Here is a 14,409-nt window from a genome sequence, read left to right on the forward strand (position 1 = left end):
TTTTTCCCTCAAGGGAATGTATAAGTTACAAACAAGTATATGCCTTCCATCCACATGCATCCAGAGGCTGTGCCATTCACAAACATCAGGAATATCATCTAGAGGATCAAAAGCACCATACACAGTAGTACCTGCTATGGCACTGACACAAAAAGGGAGTAAGTCCCTGTAAAAAAAAAATAAGGTCACTGGCATATGTGTCAGCAGTCTTATAACTTATGAAATAAAACATTAATTTAACTATTGATCCTTCCAAAATAAGTCTTTAACTATTCTTGACACTGATATAATTATTAAATATTTAGATAAATTTATCTTATTGTAAATGTCTTTCATTTAGTCCATTAAAGTGTTGAGGTTTTTTTGTTTGTTTGTTTGTTTTGTTTTTAAATACATTTCATCTATGTGAAAAATATATATATATATATATCTAGTAAGCATGAAAAAAGAATACCACAGATCAGACCATAGGGTGATGGTTTACTGATTCTCTTTTTGATTTTTGCCAGAAACAAATATAGCAGACAAGTAATCCATCATGTCTTATAACAGTAGAGGTAGTGCAGCTCCCTTAGGAGTCAACTTTTAAAGACAATTTTATTTCTTAGGTGTTTCTTTTTTCAATTGCACAGTATGGACAATTAAATGCATTCGTATCACTTAATATTTCATCCACAGGCTTTTTAAAACATACCCTTCTCTTGGTTTGGAGTATATTTTCTTCTAATTCTAATGGAATCATCTTCCCCCTTAAAAGTGCAGATCATCAGGAAAGACACATACATTGGGTAGCTATTAATTTTGGGAAACTAAAGAATAAGTACATAAGTTTTGAAGGGCAGGTTCATTGTATGACATTTTCCAAAGAACATCAACTTTAATAGAAATATCTTAAGTATCTAGCAAATTGACCTATACACACTGGGTGCTCAAAATCATCCTTTTGATTATAAAATGGTCTTTTTAATCAATTGCATTATGCATATACTATTTTTAAATTTTTAGCATTTCTTAGTTAATGGATTTTCTTTTTTCTTTTATAATCAGCTAAAATCTTACTTTCAAATAAAGCTTTGATAATTATAAATTACTTTACATAAATTATCTCATTTTAACTTCAGGATGACCTTTTGGCATTCTATTATCATTTCCCCCATTTTATAGATAAGAAATCTGAGGCTCCCAAGAGGCTTCAGTAACTTATTCAGAATCATTCAGTTAGGAAGTATGTGAGGCACACTATAAATGCAAAGTATTCCTGAATCTGAGTCTTATAAATTACCAATAATGGCATACTGTGGCTTTCCCATTGAGATATTTCAACATTGTAATGACAAAAGCAAAAGAAAATAAGGAAAAACAAATTCGTTTTTTCAGTCCTCTGAAAGTGTGAACAAGTTAATTTTCTAGTCTGTGATTATAGGATAAAGATATTGAGCTAAATGGGATCTCATAAGACATCTAAAAATCACATTTTATATTTGAGGATATCAAGGTCTTGGACTATAACATCTTCTAATACAGTTCTTTTACATCTCCTACTGAACATAGCAGTGTCCTATATATAATAGCCATTCAAAGGTAATCATGCATTGATAATTATATTCAATGCCAACATGGTCATTCTATAAGATTCTTGAGAGGGTGAGTGACCTCTGCAATATCACAAATCTATAGCTCCATAATATACAATGCTTTGAGAAAAGTTTTCTCTGAGATTTTTTTTGGGGGGAAGGAGCAATAATTTTGTCACTTGCTCCTCAGGAAAACTCTTTCAGTGGTAGAATTACTAGTATATCAAGTTGCTAGCACAATGACTATATCTTATAAGTGTTTTTTTGTTTTGTTTTGTTTTGTTTTTAACACAGTAGATACACAAAAATACTTGTGGAGGGATTGTTGGGTTTTATTTTCTTTTGTCACTAGGCTATTTGGAAATCCCAAATTTTTTTACACAAACACAAAATCAATCAAAGTGGACATCTTTCAAGCTCACTATTTCTAAAAATAGTTCCAGAACTCTGAATATGCATATGGCCCTTTAATCCAATGTGCAGAGGTGGAAACTTGCTTTCAGAAACCAATTCATAAACTCTCTAAGGCTCATCATTAAATGATACCACTTACCAATTTCTGCAGGTACTCTTTATTGAGGAAGAATGTGTTGCATTTAATCTAGCAAATGAGAATTGCGCTAATATTTTTTTCTGGCAATGTGAACAGGTTTTCTTTTAAGTATCATATATATTACTTAATCCAACTGTTATAAACCTAGATTCTTTAACAGTAAGTACGATGACTCTATATATTGAATCTCCCTTAAAATATTTGGACAGGCAGAAAGAATCAATGTCTTCTTCTTCTAAAATCTTATATCTCTATTTGCTTACTTGCATAGAATAGAGAAAGAGAAGATCAATGAATTGGGCTTGCAACTAAAAAAGCTAGAAAAAGAACAAATTGAAAAACCCAATCAAATACCAAACTTGAAGTTCTAAAAATAAAAGATTAATAAAATTGAAAGTACAGAAAAAACTATTGAATTAAAAAATAAAAATAAGAGTTGGTTTTATGAAAAAAAAATGACAAAATAGATAAAGCTTTAAGTAATTTGATTAGAAAAAGGAAAGAGGAAAATCAAAGTGTTAGTCACAAAAATGAAAAGGGAAAACTTTCCACTAATGAAGAGGAAATTAGAGCAATAATTAAGACTTACTTTGCCAAACTTTATGCCAATAAATTTTATAACCTAAATGAAATGGAGGAATACCTACAAAAATATAGATTGCCCAGATTAACAGAAGAGGAAAGAAATTACTTAAATAATCCCATTTTAGAAAAATAAATAGAACAAGTTATTAATCAACTTCCCAAGAAAAAATCCCCAGAACAAGATGAATTTGCATGTGAATTCTACCAAACATTTAAAGAACAATTAACTCCAATACTCTATGAACTAGAAAATAGAAAAAATAGAAATAATAGAAAAAAATAGAGAATGAAGGACTCCTACCAAATTCCGTTTATGACACAGACATGGTACTGATACATAAACCAGAAAGGACAAAAACCAAGAAAGAAAACTGTAGAACAATCTCACTAATGAATATGTGCAAAAATTTTAGATAAAATATTAACAAAAATACTAAAGAAAAGATTCCCCAGGAAGATGCATCATGGCCAAGTAGGGTTTATACTAGGAATGCAGGGTTGGTTCAATATTAGAAAAATATTAGCACAATCGACTATATCAATAACCAAATTAGCAAAGACCATAAGATCATCTCAATATATGCAGAAAAAGCATTTGATAAAATCCAACATCCATTCCTATTAAAAACACTAGAGGGCATCGAAATAAATGGACTTTTCCTTAAACAGTTAGTAGCATCTATTTAAAACCATCACCAAGATAAATGTGTAATGGAGATAAACTGGAACCATTCCTAATAAGATCAGGAGTGAAAAAAAGATTACCCACTATTACCATTACTATTCAATATTGTATTAGAAATGCTATCTTTGACAATAAGAGAAAAAAAAAGAGAGATTAAAGGAATTAGAGTAGATAATGAGGAAATCCAATTATCACTTTTGCAGATGATATGATGGTATACTTACAGAACCCCAGAGATTCTACTAAAAAGGTATTAGAAATAATCCAACAATTATTTGCATGAGATATACATGTAATAAACTTGTAAATAAAGATTATGGGCTTTTGCAGGGAAGAGAGGAAGGGGGGGAGTCAAGATGGCCGAGAGGACAGTTGCTTCTTTCTGAGCTCTCCTACTGTCCTCACTACTAATTATGAAATTCAGCCTCTGAAATAGTCCTTGACTCATAGAATCTACAATTATTGGGAGTACAGCAAATTACTAGCAAAAGATAATTTTGAAGATCACCAGCAAAAGTCTGTCTTGATTGGGCTTGGGCACAAGAAAAGGCTGGGCACAGCCAGGGAGGCAGAGTATGGAAACAGAGAACTGAGCAGACCAGGGACAGGATGCAGTCTCCATGGGGAGGAGAATCTATGGGGGCAGGGGGAATCTACCACAGTGTTGGCCACTCTGCTTTGGTTGCAAACCAGTAGATCAGCAGAGAAGTTATAAAACATCCAACACAAATGCAGAGGGTAAAGAGTGTACTCCAAAGTTCTGGAGGCTCACAGGACCTGTCCATGCCCAACCCACACCAGGCATGACTCAGCACTATACTAACATAGCTGCTTTTCCCAGTGCAGCTGCTATTCTTTCCTGGTCTGTAGATGAAGCTTGGAACCTCCTTGCACTAAAGACAGAACCCAACTTTTTTTTTTAATGATTTAAAAAGAAAAGCAGGCTCTAACTATAGATAGCTTCTATAGTGAAAGAGAACAGATTTCCGACCCTGAGGAGACTAATAGAATATTATTTCCAGATCACGCCCCAAAGGGTGATATAATCTGGTCTCCACCACACAAGGCTCTCCTAGAAGAAATTAAAAAAAAGATCTTAAGAGACAGCTACAAGAAGAATGGGGAAAGGGAAGGAAAACTCTGCAAGAAAAGTATGGAAAAAGCATATAACATTTAAAAAAAATATTTGATGAAGCAGAAAAAGAAAACAACTCCCTGAAATGTGAACTGGAAAAGGTAAAGAACTCTCAGGGAGACAGAATTTGTGAATTGGAAAAAAAATAATAACTCCTTAAAAATTTTTTGAAAAGGAAAAATATTCCAGAGAACGAAATAACTTATTTAAAAATTCAATTGGACAAATACAAAAAGAAGTAAAAAAAGTAGATGAAGAAAATAAATCATTAAAAATTAGAACTAAAGAAATGAAAATGAATGACTCGATAAGTCATCAGGAATCAGTCAAGCAAAAGCAAGAAAATGGAAAAATAGAAAAAAATGTTAAATATCTACTTGGGAAAACAACAGAAAATAGGTGTAGGAGAGATAATCTTAAGAATTATTGGACTTCTTGAAAATCATGATGAAAAAAAGATCCTAGACACCATTTTTCAGGAAATTATCAAAGAGAACTGCCTAGATGTCATAGAATCAGAAGGTAAAATAGGTACTAAAAGAATTTATCAAACACCTCCTGAAAAAGACCTAAAATTTAAAACTCCAAGAAATATTATGGCTAAATTTCAGAGCTATTAGACTAAGGGAAAGTATTACAAGCAGCATGAAAAAAATTTCAAATACCCAGGGGCCACAATAATGATCACTCATGATTTAGTAGCTTCCACATTCGAGGATTGAAGGGCCTGGAATCTCATATTCTGAAAGGCATAGGACCTTGGAATCCAGCTAAAATGAGCATTTTTTTCCAGGGAAGAAGATGGACATTCAATAAAACAGGTGAATTCTATTTATTTCTGATGAAAAAAGCAGAGTGAAACAAAAACAAAAACAAAAAAAAATTTGCAAATATAAAACTGAAGAGAAGCATATAAAGGTAAAAAGAATTCTTGACAATTACATTTTTGTTATGAGCATACACCGAAATTCCATGTTGATTTTACTGTTATAATATAAAAAGGAACTAGAAGTGGAAAGGAAATTTTACCAGAAAAAGGGAAAAGTGGAGATAAAAAGAGGCAAATTACATCTCACAAAGAGGCAAAAGAAACCTATTTTATCTGAAGGAAATAAGAGAGGGGAATGAACATTGTGTGAATCTACTGTCTTCAGATTTGGTTTAAAGTGAAAAGGGAAGGAGTGGGCTAAATAGAAGGGAATACAGAAAAAAGTAGGGGAAAGTTATAAGAAAAGGGGAGGGAATCTAAAGGAGATGATTCCAAAAGGGAAGGGTTACTTGATTCATGTGGTGCCCTTAACTTAAATACTGGGGAGGAGGGATAAGGGGAAAAAAAGATAAAAGTATAATCTGTGGATAAAAACATGTCAGGAAATACAGAATACGTATGTTTAACCATAAATGTGAATAGAATGAATTCTTCCACAAGTGGAGGCAGATAGCAGACTGGATCAAAAGCCAAAATCTTATAATATGGTGTTTACAAGAAACACATTTAAACCAGAGTGATACATACGGAGTAAAGGTAAATGGCTGGAGTAGATCCTGATCTCAGATCAAGCAAAAGCAAAAATATATCTAATTAAATGAGATAAGGAAAGAAACTACATCTTGATAAATGGTACCCATAGATAATGAGGCAATATCTAAACACATATACATCAAGTAGTATAGCATCTAGAATACTAGAAAATTTAGGTATGATAGATCTTTGGAGAAAACTGAATGGACACTTTCTTCTCAGCAATTTATGGAACCTATACAAAAATTTAATATATAATAGGTCATAAGGACCTCAAAATCAAATGCAGAAAGGCAGAAATAATAAATGAATGATTTTCAGATCATGATGCAATAAAAATTACATTCAATAAAAAGCCAGGGGAAAATAAACCAAAAAGTAATTGGAAACTAAATAATCTTATCCTAAAGAATGAATAGGTGGAACAGCAAACCATAGACACAATTAATAATTTCATCCAAGAGAATGACAATGAGATAACATACCAAAATGTGTGGGGTGCAGTCAAAGTGGTACTAAGGGGAAATTTTGTATCTCTAGAGGCTTACTTGCATAAAATAGAGAAAAAGAAGATCAATGAATTGGGCTTGCAACTTAAAAAAGCTGGAAAAGGAACAACTTAAAAAACCCCAATCAAATACTAAACTTGAAATTCTAAAAATAAAAGGAGAAATTAATAAAATTGAAAAAAAAAAAGAAAAATTGTTGAATTAATATATAAAGTTAAGAGTTGGTTTTGTGAAAAAAATAGATGAACCTTCGGGCAATTTGATTAGAAAAAAGAAAGAGGAAAATAAAAAAAAAATTCTTGAAAATAAAAATGGAGAACTTTCCAGTAATGAAGAATAAATTAGAACAATAATTTGGAGTTACTTTGCCCAAACTTCATGCCAATAAATCAGTAATCTAAGAGAAATGGATGAATACCTAAAAAAATAGGTTGCCTAGATTAAAATAGGAAGAAGTAAATTTTTAAATAGTCCCATTTTAGAAAAAGAAATAGAACAAACTATTAAACAACTACCTAAGAAAAAATCTCCACGATCATATGGATTTACATGTGACTTCTGCCAAATAAATATTTAAAGGACAACTAATTCCAAAACTATGTAAATTATTTGAAAAAGTGGGGAATGAAGGAACCCTACCAAATTCCTTTTATGACACAGACATGGTACTGTTACTTAAACCAGGTAGGACAAAAACAGAGAAAGAAAATAATAGACCAATCTCCCTAATGAATATTGATGCAAAAATCTTAAATAAAATATTAGCAAAGAGATTACAGAAAATCATGTTCAAGATAATATGCCATGACCAAGTAGGATTTATACCAGTTATACAGGACTGATTCAATATTAGGAAAACTATAAGTAGAATTGACTATATCAATAACCAAATTAACAAAAATGATAAGATCATCTCAATAGATGCAAGAAAAAAATTGATAAAATCCAATACCCATTCTTATTAAAACACTAGGGAGTATAGTAATAAAGTGACTTTTTCTTAAAGTAATCAGTGTTTAAAACTATCAGCAAGACTCATGTATAAAGGGGATAAACTGGAACCATTTCCAATAAGATGATAAGTGAAACAAGGTTGTCCAATATCACCATTATTATTCAATATTGCATTAGAAATGCTAGCTTTGGCAATAAGAGATGAAAAAGAGATGAAAAGAATTAGAGTAGATAATGAGCAAACCAAATGATCACTTTTTACAGATGAAATGATAGTACTTAAAACCCCAAAGAATCTACTAAAAAGCTATTAGAAATAATCCACAAATTTAGCAAAGTTTCAGGATACAAAATAAATCATAATCATTTTTATACATCACCAACAAAATCCAACAGCAAAAGATACAAGGAGAAATTCCATTTAAAATAACTGTCAATATTATAAAATATTTGGTAATCTATCTGTCAAGGGAAAGTCAGGAATTATAGGAGCAAAACTACAAAACACTTTCCACACAAATAAAGTCAAAATAAAGTTGGAAAACTATTAAGTGCTCTTGGATAGGTCAAGCATATATAATATAGATGACAATACTATCTAAACTAATCTAGTTATTTAATGCTATACCAATCAGACTCCCCGAAAAAAATATCTTATTGACCTAGAAAAAATAACAATTAAATTCATCTAGAAAAAGAAAAAAGTCAAGAATTTCAAGAGAACTAATGAAAAAAAAAAAAAAAAAGAATCAAATGAAGTTGGACTAGTTGCACCAGATCTAAAACTATATTATAAAGCAGCCATCATCAAAACCCTTTGGTACTGGCTAGAAATAGACTAGTTGATAAGTGGTATAGGTTAGGTTCACAAGACAAAATATTTAGTAACTATAGTAATCTAGTGTTTGACAGACTCAAAGACCCCAGCTTTGGGGATAAGAATTCACTATTAGAAAAAAAAATTGCTGGGAAAATTGGAAAGTAGTATGGCAGAAACTAGGCTTTGACCCATACTTCAAACCATATACCAAGATGAAATCTAAATGGGTTCCCGATATAGATAAAATGAATGAGATTATAAATAAGTTAGAAGAATATAGGATAGTTTATCTCTCAACCTTGTGGCAGAGGAAAGAATTTGTGCCCAAAGAAGAACCAGAGATTATTAATGATCACAAAATAGAAATTTTTGATTATATTAAGTTTTGTATAAGCTAAACTAATGCAGACAAGATTAGAAGGGAAGCAATAAACTGGGAAAACATTTTTACATTTAAAGCTTCTATTAAGGGCCTCATTTCCAAAATACATAAATAATGGACTCAAATTTATAAAAAAAAATCATGTCATTCTCAAATTGATAAATGCTCAAAGGATATAAACAAAATTTAGATGAAAATTAAAAACCATTTCTAGTCATATGAAAAGGTCCTCCAAATCATTATTGATCAAAATGCAAATTAAGACAACTCTGAGATACCACTACACACCTGTCAAATTGGTTAGGATGATAGGAAAGATAATGGTGAATTTTGCAAGGGATGTGAGAAACATTGTTGGTTGAATTGTGAAAGAATACAATCATTCTGGAGAGCAATTTGGAACTATGCTCAAAATGCTATCAAACTGTGCTTTGATCTAGGCTTATATCACTTAAAGAAGAGAAAGGGACCCACAGGTGCAAAAATGTTTGTGGCAGCCCTTTTTGTGGTGGATAGAAACTGGAAATTGAATGGATGCCCATCATTTGGAGAATGGATGAATAAATTGTGGTATATGAGAGTTATGGAATATCATTGTTCTGTAAGAAATGACTAGATAGAGGTCTGGATAGACTTACATGAATTGATGCTAAGTGAAATAAGCAGAATTAGGAGATCATTATATATGGCAACAATTAGATTATATGATGATCAACTCTGGTGAACTTGGCTCTCTTCAACAATGAGATGATTCAAACCAGTTCCACTTGTTCAGTGATGAACAGAGCCACTACATCCAATGAGAGCACTGGGGGAAATGAGTGTGAACCCCAACATAGCATTTTAACTATTTTTTATTGTTTGCTTGCATTTATGTTTTCCTTATCAGGTTTTTTTTTCTTTCTATGTAGATCGGATTTTTCTTAAATAGCAAGATAACTGTATAAATATGTATACATATATTGGATTTAACATATACTTTAACATATTTAACATGTATAGGACTACTTGCCTTCTAGAGGAGGGGTTGGGGGGAGGGGAAAAGTTGGAACAGAAGGTTTTGCAAGGGTCAGTGTTGAAAAATTGCCCATTCATATGTTTTTAAATAAAAAACTTTAATTTAAAAAAAGAAAAAAAAAGATTAAAACAAGAAAGAACAGTAATATTTTTAGCATGCTGTTAAGAATTCCATGTGAAATTACAGATACATATTCTTGACCGTGAACCTAGAGGTTCTTCAGAATTTGGAAGGCAAAACATTTCCTATCTGTTGTATTAAACTTATTTATGTCTTTTATTATTGACTTGAAAAGATTGTCTCATTTTTTCCAACATAATACTTTCTTCTTAAAACTATAACATCTCCTTTATATCTCCCACTGAACTTAGCATTATCTTGTCTATTCAAAGTAATTATGATAATGCATTGATAATTATATTCAATACCAACAATCACATTCTATAAATATATAGTGCTTTAAGGTTATAGAGTAATTTATAAACATTTGATTTCTTAATATATTTAGACCTCTATTTATGGTAAATTACTCTGGCAGTGGTGTATAGCATGGACTTGAATACTGAATTACTAGAATATAATGAATGACTGAATGTTTAGGTCCAAAGAAAAGAAAATGAGCCCAGTTTTAGATTAGTTAGGATATCCCAAGCAAATCAAGTAGGAAATATGCAGAGAACAACTAGTTAATATATATATATATATATATGTATATGTATATGTATATATACATATATATGTATATATATATGTATGTATGTATGTATATATGTATATATATGTATATATATGCATATATAAATATTTATATACACATATACATACACACATACTTACATAAAGGGATACTCAAACTAATGGAAGAGAGAGGAGAGAGAGAGAGAGAGAGAGAGAGAGAGAGAGAGAGAGAGAGAGAGAGAGAGAGAGAGAGAGAGAGAGAAGAGAAGAGAAAATGGTAGAGGAAGAGGAAGAAAGTGAAGAGGAAGAGAAGCCCTAGATCAAAATCGTGACAAACCTCCAAAAATTGGAAATGTGAAATGGATAAAGAACCAGTAAATGGAACTGAGAAGATGCAATAAGGCAAGAGAAAAAGAAACAATAACAATAAAAAGAAAATCCAACGAAGAGAGAGTATCCAAGAGGATGTCTTCATTAGTCTCAAAGGATTAAGACAGAGAAAAGACTGTCAGATTTGAAAATTAAGATGACACTGGAAACCTTGGAGAGAGCAGTTTCTAATAGAGAGGTTAGAAAGCATTTTGATAACATTGGTCAGAAAGCAGTTTTATTACAGTGAATTCAACAGATTTTTTTCAAGGAATTGAAAAAGGTAAGTGAAATATAGGACAATAGCTAGAATGAATGAAATAATTTAATGTAATATTTTTCTTAATTATAGAGAAAACATATCTTTGAAGGCAAAGGGGAAAGAAAAAAAAAGATACAAATCTTAAATTGCTTTGAACTAGCTGTATTCCTAAGAACCATGAATGAAATTAAGACATAATAATATCTCAGAAGTTAGATTAATTATAGATTTATAAGAAGAGAGTTAAATCTTACGTTTCATCACATTTTACCAGAATCACATTATCAGTTCCAATGCCAAGTATTGCTGCTGTTCTCTTTATAAAATAATGGCACTTGAAAAAAAGGATAGAGACATATTGATATATAAAGGATAGGTAGAGTCAAGAAGGGATTTACAAATTTGTTTCTTTTAGAACAAGAATGGTGTCATATACGTCATTAGTGCTTTGTCTACTGCTCCACACTGTTAAAGAACTATATAAGGAGGGGAGGGAAAGACATAGGAAGAGACAACAAATGCAGAGAGAGAGAGAGAGAGAGAGAGAGAGAGAGAGAGAGAGAGAGAGAGAGAGAGAGGGAGAGAATGGTCTGATGAATAGAGAAGTGTTTTGAAGCCTTAAAGATCTCAGTTCAAGACTTTCCTAGGACACATACTGGTTGACCCCTCCCAAAAAAAATCCATTCAACCTTTCTTTTCCCTGAACAATCTTTAACATTGATAATTGTTGAGCAGATTATCAATCCTGAAGGAAGCTCATCTCCTGTACTGAAATCTCAAAAATTTGAACATATAAATACATGCAGCTTTACTGGTTGACCCCTCCCCCCAAAAAAATCCATTCAACCTTTCTTTTCCCTGAACAATCTTTAACATTGATAATTGTTGAGCAGATTATCAACTCTGAAGGAAGCTCATCACCTGTACTGAAATCTCAAAAATTTGAACATATACATACATGCAGCTTTATGTGTATACATATAAATTATACATATAAACATATAAATATATGTAGCATGAATTGATAATACTTGTTTTAGTTATATTTATGTCTAATATCTAATTTATTTATTATAGCACAATGTTATATTTATTATTAAGAAGCTATTTATCCAGGATTATGGATATTCTCTTTATTTACATTAGTGGTCTCTATTTTCATAACTTCAACACTGACCCTGTGGTTAAGATGATTATCCTATCCTATGTTCTCCTGTGCATATCCACCTCTGAAATTTCCATGCCAAAAAACTTAGATCCTCCCTAACATCTTTCCCAACTTCTCCTCATATTATACATAAAAGAATGAATATAAGTGACTAATTAAAGGTAAAATTTGGCCTAGAAACTAGAGGTGGAAAGGAATTTATAGCATAAAAAAGGGGAAAGTGGTGGTACTACATCTCATGAATAGGCAAAGGTAACCTATTATATCTGAGAGAAAGAAAAGAGGGGGATGAACAAAGTGCATATCAATAGACATATTCTATTTATGGTGAAACTTCTTCTACTTCATTGAAAAGTGAGAGGGAAGGAGTAAGCTAAGGGGAAGGGAATACAGAAATTGTGAGGAAAAGGGGTAAAATAGGGGGAGGAACTTTAAGATGGGGGAGGGATACTAAAAAGGGAGGGCTGTGAAAAGTAAGTGGTGTTCAAAAGTTTAATACTGGGTAGGGGGGTAAGAGGGAAGGAAAGGAGAAAAGCATGAGCAGAGGTTAACAAGAAGGCAAGCAATATAGAATTAGTCATTCTAACCATAAATGTGAATGGGGTAAACTCCCTCATAAAGAGGAAGGAGTTAGCAGACTGGATTAAAAGCCAGAATCCTACTATATATTGTTTACAGGAAACACACTTGAAACAGAATGATACATTCAAAATAAAAGTAAAAGGGTAGAGCAGAATCTGCTTTGCTTCAGGTGAAGCCAAAAAAGCAGGGGTAGCCATCCTCATCTCAGATCAAGCAAAAACAAAAATTGATCTAATTAAAAGAGATAAGAAAGGGCATTATATCCTCCTAAAGGGTAACATAGATAATCAAGCAATATCAATATTAAACATATACACACCAAGTGGTACAGCATCTAAATTCTTAAAAGAAAAATTAAGAGAGCTGCAAGAAGAAATAGACAGCAAAACTGTAAAAGTGGGAGATCTCAACCTTGCACTCTAAGAATTAGATAAATCAAACCACAAAATAAATAAGAAAGAACTCAAAGAGGTAAATAGAATACTAGAAAAGTTTGCTATGATAGATCTTTGGCGAAAACTAAATGGAGACAGAAAGGAGTATACTTTCTTCTCAGCAGTTCATGGAACCTATACAAAAATTGATCATATACTAGGACATAAAAACCTCAAAATCAAATGCAGTAAGGCAGAAATAGTAAATGCATCATTTTCAAATCACAATGCAATTAAAATTACATTTAATAGAAAGCCAAAAGAAAATAGACGAAAAATAATTGGAAACTAAATAATCTTATATTAAAGAATGATTGGGTAAAACAGCAAATCATAGACATAATTAATAACTTCACCCAAGAAAATAACAATAATGAGACATCATACCAAAATATGTGTGATACAGCCAAAGCAGTAATAAGGGGGAATTTTCTATCTCTACAGGCCTACTTGCATAAAATAGAGAAAGAAAGAGTTAACAAATCGGGCTTACAACTTAAATTGCTAGAACAAATTAAATACTCCCAGACCAACATGAAACATGAAATTCTAAAAATAAAAGGTGAGATTAATAAAATTGAAAGTAAAAAAACACTATTGAATTGATTAATAAAACTAAGAGTTGATTCTAAATAGACAAACCCTTATTAAATCTGATTTTAAAAAGAAAGAGAAAAACCAAATTATTAGTCTTGAAAATGAAAAGGGAGAACTCACCACTAATGAAGAGGAAAGTAGAACAATAGGAGCTACTTTACTCAAATTTATGCCAATAAATTTGATAACTTAAATGAAATGGAAGAATACCTTCAAAAATATAGCTTGCCCAAATTAACAGAGGAAGAAGTAAGTAATCTAAATAGTCCCATTTCAGAAAAAGAAATAGAATAAGTTATTAACCAACTCCCTAAGAAAAAATCCCCAGGACCAGATGTATTTACATGTGAATTCTACCAAACATTTAAAGAAGAACTACCTCCAATGCTATATAAACTATTTGAAAAAATAGGGATTGAAGGAGTCCTACCAAATTCCTTTTATGACAAAGACATGGTACTGATACGTAAACCAGGTAGATTGAAAACTGAGAAAGAAAACTATAGACCAATCTCCTTAATGAATATTGATGCTAAAATCTTAAATAAGATATTAGCAAAAAGACTTCAGAAAATCATCCCA

General features: G+C 31.6%; 1 pseudogene; it reads right to left on the reverse strand.

Annotated features, from left to right (window-relative positions):
• The window catches only part of LOC141549804 (glutamate decarboxylase 1-like), a 60,284-nt pseudogene that overhangs the window by 25,171 nt on the left and 20,704 nt on the right, over positions 1 to 14,409 (reverse strand).

The sequence above is a fragment of the Sminthopsis crassicaudata genome, chromosome 1, assembly GCF_048593235.1.
Source record: "Sminthopsis crassicaudata isolate SCR6 chromosome 1, ASM4859323v1, whole genome shotgun sequence".
Lineage (NCBI taxonomy): Eukaryota > Metazoa > Chordata > Mammalia > Dasyuromorphia > Dasyuridae > Sminthopsis > Sminthopsis crassicaudata.